This window comes from Lontra canadensis, unplaced genomic scaffold, assembly GCF_010015895.1.
Source record: "Lontra canadensis isolate GAN:19392208 unplaced genomic scaffold, GSC_riverotter_1.0 scaffold24, whole genome shotgun sequence".
NCBI lineage: Eukaryota > Metazoa > Chordata > Mammalia > Carnivora > Mustelidae > Lontra > Lontra canadensis.
In genome coordinates, this window is record NW_022631018.1 from 11,031,713 (window position 1) to 11,044,622 (window position 12,910).

Genomic DNA, 12,910 nt, shown 5'->3' on the forward strand with positions numbered 1-12,910 from the left:
GAAGGACTTTAGGTGGCCAGTGCAGGCAACTGACAGACTCTTCAGACAGGAGACTACTCACCTGGAAGCACTCACCGAAGGACTCTAGCAACCATTTCCTCAGGGGCAAGACGTCACACTCCACACCTACTGCCTTCTGTTCAGGTTCCTAACCCAGCTTATTCTCAGCTCTTTCCAGAGCCTCTCCACTCTGTGTCCCTAAAGCTGGTTTGAAAGCTCAGAATGTCAGTCTGGCCCCAGGAGAGGGTGTGCTTGATGTGTATCCACAAATGGCAGGCCCCCTTTCTCTCTGTACCCTTTCCTAACTGTGTGTCTGCTGTGGGGTTCCAGAGCTGGGACACGGGCGGGAGGCCTGAGGGCAGAGAACGGCACTAACGTGTTTCACAGGAATTTCTCCCTTCACCTTGTTGTTGTTGTTGTTAAAGCACACGTACTCCTCTAAGGGCTACTCGCTTCCTAAATCATCACACAATGTCTCAACACAAAGACAGATGAAATACACAAGCAGAGTTTTAATATTGTTTGCCCCAGAAACATGCAAATTTGTTGTTTTTGTCAATACAGTCAGTCAAATTCATTCAACTACAGCAACATTCGTTGAGTGCCTGAAGAAGGTCAGGGATGGTTAGGCCTGTGAGAAATAAGGTTAAGTTCATTCTTGCCTTCCACAGGCTTCTAAAAGAACTCGAAATATGACATAAAATACAAGCTTTTATTGTATTTTATTGTAATAGCATGGAGGTGCAGAAAGCAACAGGGGGAAAAGATTAATTCGCTTCCAGATTCTGTATGTTTATTCCTGAGAACCACCAACTTTTCTGATTCTCTCACTGTGTGTGTGTGTGTGTGTGTGTGTGTGTGTGTATGGACTTCCCCTCCAGGGGGTCTGCCATTAATAGGCCTGCCTCCCCCAGACAAGCTCTTTTCTTTGTGTCTCTATATTTCAAATTCCAAATTCCTGGAAGAGAGAAACTGAGCAGGTCATAGCATAAACATGGTGGCTTGGACCCCCTAAGGGTTGTGGTGAGCGTGTGTGTTTGAAGAAGGTTGGGGGTGTTGGGGTCCATTATCAAAGGAACAAGACTGAGACAAAGTGAAAGTTATGTAGAGCTTAATTCTATGCCAAGCATTAGAAGTCAGACTGACCGGCCAGGGCCACCTCCGAAGAGAGCGACCCCGTCCTGATCGCGCAGGCTGGTTTTATAGGGCATAACCGCAGACCCAAGGTACGTGGCTTCTATTGTTAAGGCGTTTACTCCCGGAATCAATACCTGGAACCATACCAGGAACTACTGGGGCATTTATTCCCGGAATGAAGTCCGTGGATGTAAACAACAATATGGCTACCTGGGCAATATGGAGTTGCTCTGGCTAAGCAGGCCCTAATAGTTAAACAGGTTTTAACATTAAATTGGCCCTAACAGGGGGAGGTTGAGCTGTACCCAGAGAAGAGCAACTGAGCAGATAACCAACCCAGCATATGTCTACAACAATTCTGAAATGTGTAGTATCCTTTCTTAGAAGAGTGTCTTCAAGTCACTAAAATGTGAAATGCAAAAGGCACAGAGGTGACCAAATATTGCCTTCATAGTTTACATTGGGTTACAAATTCCATGTTTCCCTCCCCAATGGTAAAAAGGATCATGTAAGCTCACTGTCCTGTGATCGTACAGTCAGATGTCTAGGTGCTTTTGCACATAAAGTGTGCTACCCTTAGGTACTAGATTAGGTACTGTAAGGATCACATATCCCGATTCTAAGTCATTCACTTAGGAAACTACATACTTCAACTACATACTGGTACACAGTGGCTTTGCTTGAGGAATCTACAGCCTAGGGTAGGAATCCATGATACATGGTATCAAAGTGATAGAAGCCATAAGAAATTAAAATCCATCTTATCTTTTAACTCCTTGCCTGTCCTAGAGAGTATATGCAAGGAATACCGATTTCCAAATAGGTAAGTTTCCTTAACTGGGACTGAGCATAGTTGGCCACTCCAGCAGCAGGCCCAGGAGCAAATATCCATTGCAAGTCTACACTGTGCAGAGCCTGCATTATACTTTTGGGGACATCAGAGAAAAGTTCTTGGGGAAAAGCTGACAGTCTCCTGCAAGAGATGGGTGCATGGACTAGCGGCTCCAGAATTTCCGTACAGGAAGGACTTAGGCCCCTTGTTAGTTGGAAAGGGGAGGCCTTGGGGACCCAGCTTGCTGTGTTTGCACAGAATTTCCTGGAAACATCAACTGTTCATGACAAAATAAGAGGTGAATGTGGGAGTGGGATGAGGTACTGAGGGAGATGAAGAGGGGTTGGTTAAAGCCTCCCAACCCTGCTCCTGAAATCAGCACTAGGCCTAGGTAAAACTGCATCCTACCTGTAGGAAAGGAACACTGAAACATGCAACAAGGAAACATGCAAACAAGAGTTAGGGAACATGACCTCTGGTACCAGCTTTACCTCCTAATGACTACGGCAAGTCATTTTCCTGTCTGGGCTGCAGTTGGGGCTCTGCTGGCTTATCCATGATAACCCATGGACAGTGAGGACAGATGAGAGGATATGTGTGATATGTAGCAGAACCAAACAGTCCTTTTTTTTTTTAAGATTTATTTATTTATGTATCTGCGAGAGAGAGTATACACGAGCAGTGGGGAGAGGCTGAGGGAGAGGGAGAAGCAGACTCCCCACTGAGCAGGGAGCCCTATATGGGACTCAATCCCAGGATCCTGGGACGATGACCTGAGCCGAAGGCAGATGCTTTAACCGAGTGAGCCACCCAGGTGCCCAGAACCAAATAACTCTTGTCAAGAGTTGTCAAAGTTAAAGGCCATTGCTCACCTATTAAGAAATCCAACCTTGATTTTAATGGCTGGGCATAATCCACCCAGGAGCCCAAATACCCAGAGAAGTTATACAATGGGGAATGTCTGTAGACAACAAAAGGAAGAGGGGAGAATAACTAAATCTGCATGACTGAAAGAGCATTGCAGTGTTGAATCATAAATTTACCCCAACCAACCACTTATATGAGATGATATATGATATGATATGATATGATATGATATATAATGTGACATATGTGCCAGCATGATATAATACATTGGCTTCCAATTCCCTTCTTACCAGAAAGCTAGAAAACACCCCTAAACAAGTATGACTGAGGGGCAGGTGTAGAGGTCTAGGATTATACATGGCAAGAGAACAGAGGTTGCGGTCTCTCCGCGTCTGGCATCCCAGATCTTACCAGCTGTGCCACTTGAGATCCATGACTTGAAACTGCTGGACCTCAAGTCCCTCATCTGTAAATTCGAGGTAGCACAACCTAGCTCACAGAGTTGTTGCGAAGATTACACCTTAACATAGCACACTCTAGATGCTCAGTGCTGGTTTTCCTCTCCCATTTTCCAAGTTCTCCCATGATTCACTTGCTGTTCACATCTCATGTCAACTGGAAAACAGTATCCTTTTCAAAATTTAGGACGCCTAATTCTATATGAAGAAACTTCTGCTGGCTAGACACTTGTTCCAGCTCTTGGACAGAGTCCCAACAGAGGCACGAACCACCATCCCCTGTCTCTGTCTGCAGTGATGGCATGGTGCTACATGGCCACAGGGCCCCAGCTGGAAGGGTTGACGGAGCCAGACGGAGCCACCCAACTTAAGGATAACCCCTAAGGTTGCTTGCAGGCCTAAGATACCACGATTTTAAAATCTTAAAATTTAAAAATTTTTCTCTGTTCACTTCATCGATCCAGGTAGGCTCGCCAAGGCCTAGAGAGGCCAGCTGACTCAACAGAGTTTGCGTATTGAGCAGTGGCTGGTCAGGGATTAGTTGTTCTGGCCTTTGAGCCATTATCACAAAGCTGGAAGAGACCTTGAGCCCATCCCAGTGGAAAAGGCAGACCCGTGCATGCAGCGTTCAATGGGCCAACAGCATGCCACGTTGATTTTTTAAAAAGATTCCTTGGTAATTTTCAACTCAAACAATTTTTACTATGTTAATTCATTTTATAAATATGTATTTGGCATCTACTATAGAAACCACACAGTAACCATTAAAGCTTCCATTTCCTCTTCAAACAACATCTCCTACGTGGAAATCAGGAGTGGGAGGCTCTGGGCAGGACACCCCGACATTTGCCTTAGCTGGATGCCAGTGTGTGTAAACCCTCCAGGTAGTCTGCTGTCTTGTGACTAGAATGGAGAGCAGGAAGTAACGTGAAGCTGAGTCAGACAGAGGTCAGAGGGAAATGTGGCTTGAGACAGCAACTAGCACAATAGTAAGGTGAGCAGGAATGGGGTCAGATCCACCCACAAAGCCATGGAGGAGATGTGAAAAGAAGAAGGGGATATAGTGACCAGAGAGGAGGAGAATTACAGAGGCAGAAGGACTGAGTGTGGGCATGAAGCAAAGAAAAGAAGCAGGAAGCTTCTGTGTCTGGATCCACCCAATACCACTTGTATGAGTCAGAATTAAACTCTGGAAGCAGAACTACTACGAGTATTACAGAATACGGAATTTAATATAATATTAGCTCTTTCACAAATGGGGCAGATGCTGGGGAAGCGAGTATCTGGAAGGAGTTGTTGAAAGATCACAGAAGTCACAACAAGCACCAGTGGGGCCCAACAAAGTGGAATTTACAGAAAATAAGGCAGGTCCCGCTGTGAAATGGAGTCACCCAGGGCTCCAAGTGAAGAATCTTTGGAAGAATGTTGGCTGGCTCTTTACAGCTACTGCCTCTGTGAGTTCGCCACAAAGTGTCTGAGAGTGGGCTGGCAGTCCCAGAGAGAGGGGAAGAGTGAGGACACACAGGAGAACAGCTGCATCTCTGGGCGCCTCACCAGCCCCAGCCAACAGTGGCCGTCAGGGCATGATGGCGGCTCCTTCACGGCTGTCTTCCATATCTCAGGCCGCTTCCTTTCAGGCCACTCTGACCAGAGTCATCACGGACAAGGGGTGCTGGGAAGCATAATTCCCAGCATAACCAAGGTGACCACCCAGCAATTCCACACTCTGATCAAAGACACGGGAATGCGCTCGGTTCTGAGACTCTCAGACCCTCACATTTTTGAACTTTCGAAAAAGTACATGGTAGAGAGGAATGCTGTCCGAGTGTTTCTGTTCATCAGGATTCTGGGTTGCAAGTGACAGAGATTCTAAAACAAATAGACTTACGTAAAAAAAGAGGCTTTGGGGGGGAATCTTGGGGCAGCTCAAAGAATCAAAAGAACAGTTGCCAAATAATGCTGGGACAGTCAGACAAAACAGACCCCATAAAAACATCCTCTCTTTCCTTGTTTTGTTTTCTCTTTCTCACAGCCTCATTGCTGCACGGCGGCCTCATCCTTCCCACCATTTTCCCAAGGCAGCCCTGGTGTCACAGTCACATAGCAACTTGCCCAGAAAGGAAAGATAGTTTCCCCACCAGCTTCATTTTTTAAAATCTCTGATTATTTTTTAAAAATCGGTCCTTGGATAATCCTCAATTATCCAGTTGCTGTGGACAGGTGAGTACAATTTTATTATGGGTAAGCAGGTCACAGGTTTATACCTGTGGCCCCAGAGAAACAGGCCAGTGTACTCTGATCAGCAGCCCAGAACCACATGGAGGAAGAAAGGAGTTCTCCCAACGAAGGAAGCTCCCTCCCCAGAAGAGGGAAAAGAGGTGTCAGGCAGACAAAAGTAACAAGTGTCTACCTTTGTGTCTCAGGGACTGAATGAAATGTTCCCCCACATTCTTTCTTCGCAGGATCATGTTCTTTAACAAGGTTCTGACCGCACTCCACTGGTATTCCAAAAAGAACCAGCTATAAGGAAGGACATACTTTGTGAGGGTGATGAACAGGTGATAACAATCATCTCAGAGACCTAGTGATTGAACAGTTCACTCAGAGCCGTTCAATTACTTACAAAGGGGAACTAGGACGCTGACAGTATATTCCCAGGGAACGCATTAACAGTCTGGTTTACAGATCGCCCTGTGGAGATTTGGGCTACCATGAATCCATTTTCCAGGTCTTAATCAGATGGTTTTCCTGGACCTGAAAACAGACCAGGGCCAGGGTGCTTACTCAGAGGCATTACTTGGAATCTGACTTCAGCATGGAGGCGGGTTGAGATGATTCATAGTGGGGGGGGCGGGGGGGGCGGGGCATGTGTACTTCGAGGTAAAAGAAGTGTCATTGTAGCAATAGGTATCTTTTCTGGGAGGAGGAAAGGGATCTGAGATTAGGGCTTGGGGTGCTCTGAAAAAGACAATTTCTTTTTTTTTCTTTTTAAGTTTTTATTTATTTTTGAGGGAGAGAGAGAGAGAAATCGTGAGCACAAGAGGTGGGGGAGGAGCAGAGGGAGAAGTAGACCCCCGGGTGAGTAGGGAGCCAGATGCGGCCCTCAATCCCAGCACTCTGGGATCATGATCTGAGCTGAAGACAGACGCTTAACCGACTGAACCACCCAGGTACCCAAAGGTAGGCAATTCCATTGTTCTTTAGGTTGTCCTTTAGCTATCCACCTTAATCAGATAATCTAAGACTTCTTTTTGGCTAATAATTGTCATTTATTTTTACTCTTCTATTTGTCTTTTATACTTTGTCAGTGGTTTCCACACTTGGCGGTGCATCAAAATCATTCTTGAAGCTTTTCAAAAAGTTCCCAGACACTGGGTCCCAGCCCCAAGGCCCCCCTACTCCCCATCTCAAATTCCATCGAGGATTCCAGGGCACAGGCAGGATGAAAAACAGCTCCCCATGCTGCAGAATGTTCTCCATCTTTCAGAAAGATTTTGAAACCCCGGGCAAGGCCAGGCTGGGAGAGGATATGGTAGTTAAGTGGCTTTTTTAAGGTCATTGTAAGGGCTGGAACCAGGTGGGCTGGAACCTAGATTCTTTTGTTCCTAGGCCCCATCAAAAAGGATACCTAGGGCTTGGTCTTGACCCCCTAACTATGGAGGAGCAGCAGGTAACATACTAATAAGGATAGGCCCATTTCTGTATGTATTCAATCAAAGTAATACTCTTAGGTAGTATCCAGAAACGAGCACCTCCCACAGGCAAAGGCTTCCCAAATACACCATCTGTGGATTCCTTTTTTCTTTTCCTGCTCTGGCAAATACTGTGTCACCTTTGGAAAGCTGCTTGGCCTCACTGTTTCTTGGTTTTCTCAACTATACAATGAGAGTGTTGGATTTGGGTTCCTTCTACTCTTATACTGGATTGTTATATATATATATATATATATATATATATATATATATATATTTTTTTTTTTTTTTTTTAAGATTTTACTTATTTGAGAGAGAGAGCAGGAGAGAAAGCACAAGCAGGGGAGGGGGGAGAGGGAGAGGGAGAAGCAGACTCCCTACCTAGCAGGGAGCCTGGGATCATGACCTGAGCTGAAGGCAGATGCTTAACCAGCTGAGCCACCCAGGCACCCTAGATTGTTACAGGTTTTCAGTGAGGAGCCTTTGGACATGATGTGATTGTAAAAGGGTAAAAAGAGCTATTTTCTTAATGTCTGTTGAAATCTTGTCCTTGTCCATTGGATAAAGCCTTTTATGTTGTAATACAGTATAAGAACAAGCTTAAAATCTGATGAATGCAGGCACCTGGGTGGCTCAGTGGGTTAAAGCCTCTGCCTTCGGCTTGGGTCATGATCCCAGGGTCCCAGGATGGAGCCCCGAATAGGGCTCTCTGCTCAGCGGGGAGCCTGCTTCTCCTCTCTCTCTCTCTCTGCCTACTTGTGATCTCTGTTGTCAAATAAATAAATAATTTTTAAAATCTTAAAAAAAAAATCTGATGAATGCTGGAAAAGATGCGTTATGACTCAGTCTCATTCAAGTGAAAAAATGAAGATGACTGACAGCATAGAGAGGGGGAAGGGTGCAGAACAGAAAGCAGGGAAGCTATAAATCCATGAAGAGGAGTGGGGAGTTAGGGCTGGAAGTGATAAAAGAGACGGGTGGCAGCAGCAAATGTGGCTGATTTATTCCTGTTTTTTTCCTGACATAGGTAGGTCCTAGATGGATTATTGGATGACAGTTTAAACTCTGATCCCTTACTTTTGCCCTCACCCTCCTGAAAGACCTCAAGCTCCTTCCCCCTCAGATTTATCCACTACCGCAAACCCAACAACCATGAAATAGACATGCGTGTCTTAAATGAACAAAACATTTATATTGGCCCTTGCTGGAGCTCAAGGAGGACCCCAAAAGCTAAGAAGGGAATACAAAGAGAGACACAAACCCATAAGAATGGTGTCAGAAAGGTTAAAGCCCCTACAAAGGTGGGGGGAGATTGCCAACCATGAGCATGGAATAAAAAGGCCCACTGAGTCATGTTCAGAGTGAGAAGATGAGTTAGACCCACAGTCTAGAAAACAGCAGTGTTCACAAATGAGAAAGAGACAGAAGAGCCATTCGGTTCCTAAGTGCTTGCTCTCCTGGTACCATTGGAGACATGGCCAAGTCTCTGAATACCCAGGCTGAGCTCAGGGTCTGGCACACAGTAGGAGTACAATAAAAGTCTGTTCAATGAATGGAGAATAAATGGGAGGAGGATGAAGGGGAGAGCGCTCTTGAACAGAGAGCCCAGGATGTTTGGAAAGGTAATGAGGAAAAAATCTGTGCTATCAAATCAATCCAAATCAAGAGCAAAAGGTCACTGTAGTAATCAGCTCCTTAAGAAACAGAGTGAGATGGAGATTGGGGCAAGTGATGGGAACTGAAATAGGCAGAGGGAGGAACTGAACTAAGAGGCAGACACAACACAAATCTCAGGTGCACCCCAGAGGCCGGCTCACCCTGGAGGCTAGAGACTAGAGGGCTTGGTCTTCGTATTTCCTCATCAACCAGTCATCAGATGCAGGCTACACTACTGGAGATGTGACCTTGGATTAGCTGTGAACTGTCAGCAGCCAGCACTCCCAAGAACTGAGGGAGTGAGTAACTCAGTCTTGAAGAAGGGATGTGTGGACCCACACAGCACCCTCTAAATAATTAATCTAACCTCCTCATTCTACAGGTGAAAAAAGTCTAGAGATGAAATCATATAACTGGCTAAGAGCAGAGCCCGGACATCCGTCACAGTGATAAGCAGAGTATTCCTACAGTGTACATGAGATTTGGGATGGGATTTCATATAGATAAGAAGGAGGAAGGGAAGTTAGGCTCAATGACTCACAAATCTAGCTGCCCTCAGAATCATGTGCTGCTATTAGAATGCAGATTCCCAGGCCCCATTTTCAGAGAGTCTCTTACCGGAGGGTCTGGGGCAAGGCCTGAGAATCTGCATTTTAACAAGTGCCCACGTGATTTTATGTGGCACACCTCCCAGCCTGTGCTTGGGAACCAGCAGCTGAGACAATGAAACATTGGTGAATAATCTATATTTAAAGAATATTGTTAAATGTTGTTTCTGGAAGGAGCTCTCAGCTGGGTCCAAGGCGGCTCACTGCCGAACTCTGATCTATTCAACAAATTCTATCGACTTGAAGACTTTAGGAGGATATATATCCAATTAAGAGAATCCCACAACTGCAAGAGATTGTTAATACTTTGATGGATGATCGCATTGAGATTTCAACAGATTCCAACATGTGGCCCTTAAGTATGATTTTGTAGACTGATAATTATTGACATTGCAAGTTGCTTATAATATCTAAAATGAGAGAAAAGAGCAAAGAGGCAGTGGGGTATGATGGATTAGAGCACAGACTCTGGAACCTAATGGACTTCATGGGCTCAAATCCCAGCCTTATCGCTTACTCACCCTGTGGCCCCGAGCAAGCTTCTTACTTCCCTGTGTCTCAGTTTCCTCATCTGTAAAATGGGAACATTAGTATATAATTCAGTACTTGCCTCATAGGATTATTGTGAGGATTATGTGGGTAAACATGTATAAAGGATTAATAACCTTGTCTAGAAAATGCTGTAGAAACATCTGTTGTCATTATGTGTAATCGTTTTTCTATTGTTGCTGTGAAAAACTACCCCCAAACTTAGTGGTTTCAAATGAGAATTTATTACGCCTTACTTGGTGGATCATTGTGCATTACTTGGTACTGACTGAGGCTCTAGGCTCATTGGAAGATCCAAAAGGACTGCATTCACATAGATGATAGCTGATACTGGCTGCCATCTGGGAGCTCTGTGGTGTTTTCAGTCACAGGCCACAGTGGAGCCTCTCCCTGTGGCTGGTTAGGCTTCTGCACATGGTGGCTGGGCTCCAAGGAGAATCTTCCAAGAGATGAAGGCAGAAGCTGAGATCTCCTAAGGCCCGCCTTGGCAGTTACCCAGCATTACCCCATCTACATTCTATTGGTTAAAACCAGACTCAGGCCCAGCCCAGACTCCGAGATACCACCCATCAATGAGAGGAGCCACAAGGAATTAGCAGCCATCTTTAACCCACCATAGAGGTTTAACCCCATGTTTGTCAAAGTATGCACATACTTGTGTGTTTATGCACAGAAAATGATGGCTGGAAGAGTACATACCAAAATGTAAACAATATTTATTATCTTTAAGAGAAAGAGTTAACATATGATTATTATTTTCTTATTTATCCTTTCATGTTCTGCTTTTTTCTCCCTGGATTTTCCATAATAATGTATGTTACATTTATTAAAAAGAGTAATTTCCATAAATTGAAAAAATAGATGGAGATTTAAAAACTAATACGAGCCAAAATTGTGGTAGTTCAGTCAAGAGAAGAAGAAGGAGGAGGAGGAGGAAGAAGAAAAAGAAGAGGAAGAGGAGGAGGAGTAAGAGGAAAGGAAGGAAGGATGGAAGGAAGGAAGGAATAAAGGAAAGAGAGAAAGAAAGAAAGGAAGAGAAGGAAAGGAAGGGAAAAAGAAATGAAGGCACTAGCTTAAATATACACAGCCTTAGTAAAATCATAGCAGCTAGATCCTAGAACAAAGGTCCTAATCCCACTCTCCTCAGCAATCACACCAGACTGGAGTGTTACATGCAGTGCTGGATTCTGAATTCTAAGAAAGATTCACAAAGGGAAACAACACATCAAGATGTGAAAGGTAAGCCAAAGGTCTATAAACTGTTTCTTTTGGAGAAGGATTTAAGGATACTTGGGTTGAAAAGAAGAGGCTTAGTGGGGTCATGATACAGTGAACTGGGCCTTCACTCCAGATGCCAGGAGAGTTGCCATGGGAAGAGGCATTAGTTCTGGTCCTACAGAAGCAGGAACATTTAATGGAAGTGACACAAAGGCAGATGTGAGATTCTTCATGCAAAGAACTTTCTAGGTTGTAAAAGAATAAAGCTGGAGTGAGCTTCCTAGGAAGGCAATAAGCTCCCTGTTCAAGCACAGACCAGAGGCCATGTCTCAGAGCTCCTCCTGCCTTGAGGAGCTGTCTGACCTAGAATCCCTACCAAATCCCTTCCAAATTCCAGGCTGTATGACACGTCGGCTTACATGGGAGAGGAAATAAAACACATGACCATTTATTTATTTAGGAAACTTCATCCTGGCTGAAGGCAATGGCCCCAAATGAAGGAGTTCTTGACATTCCTCTAACGAGACTATAATATTGATATTGCACTTGCTATGAAAACTTGATAAGTCAACAAAGCACCAAGCGAGCCCTGGATGCCTGGCAATGTCCAGGGCATGAAGACATGGTCTCTTGGACCACAGGCTTGAAGTTTAATAAAGAGGAAAGACATAAAAACCGCATAGATTTAACACTCCTAAATAGAGTCGTTACAGATGAGTACCTGTGGGGGGTGGCAGGGACCCCAAATCCCCAAATGTAAATGATTGATTTGTAACAGCGAAGATAGCTTGGGGCGGGGGGGACTTTAATTTGTCACTAAGAGGTGAGAAATGAGAGGCTGGGTATGGGGGGAGGCCAAGGAAGAGAGGCCTCTCCCCGTATCTTTATGTTCATGTGATCCACTCTGGTGGAGGACAGAAGGCTGCATGCCTGGCTCTGGGGTTAGGCTTCCCTAAAAATAGATCACATTCTATCCTTATCGTCTAATGTAATTATAACCACCTCCATTTACTAAGGACCTACTATATGGTAGTTTCTACACATATATTAACTCATCAAATCAATTCTATAACCAGGTAAAGCAATGACTATAATTTTCAGGGATTGGGGCCCAAGGATATGAGGAGTCGTGGCTAGCCTCCTTTGGGTTGCTTGCCTAACTCCCATGAACCCTGTATTTCCTCAGCACCCGTGTGTTCAGCATGAACTCTGCTCTCCTGTCCTCCTCTGAGTCTGAACCCTCCCTCAGGCATCTGGAACTGTGTGCAAAGAGATGCAGGCTTTCCAAGAACTGGGAGCTGTAACATAGAAACAAGGACACTGTGGGTGGTCATCTTCTGTTATGGTGAGACAGAGAGCAGGATAGACAGACAGACAGACAGAGAAATCAGGTGCCCAAAGAGAAAGAGGGAGAGTGCATCACACAATTCCTGGAGATAGTCACCCATTTCCTTGGTCCTGTTCCTTCCTGGGACCTGGATGCCTTCCTGCCCTCTAAGATGAAGGGACAGCCCTATATCTTTATGTCACATTGGCCCTTTTCACTTATGCTGGCTTGAGTGCTTGAGTTACTTGCAACCAAGAAGTCGTTAACTGATACAACTATTTTGTCCAGTTAACGAAGTAGCCAGGCTTCCAACTTGGGTTCATCTACGGGGATCTCCTAGCTCCTTCCCGTCCGCCCCAGAGTGGCGGTGTTGGAGTCACACTTCCTCAAAGGAGGTTGGGCGGGACAGTTTGCTCTCTGATTCCAGGTGGTTTCTGCACCAATGGGGTGTCATCTGTCTGATAACCAGCTCCCCTCATGAGGGCCAGGGGCTTCCCAGGAGCAGTCCCACTGGCTCATACAGGTAGGAGCTCCCGTCATTACATTGTCCCCAGATCTCGCACCTT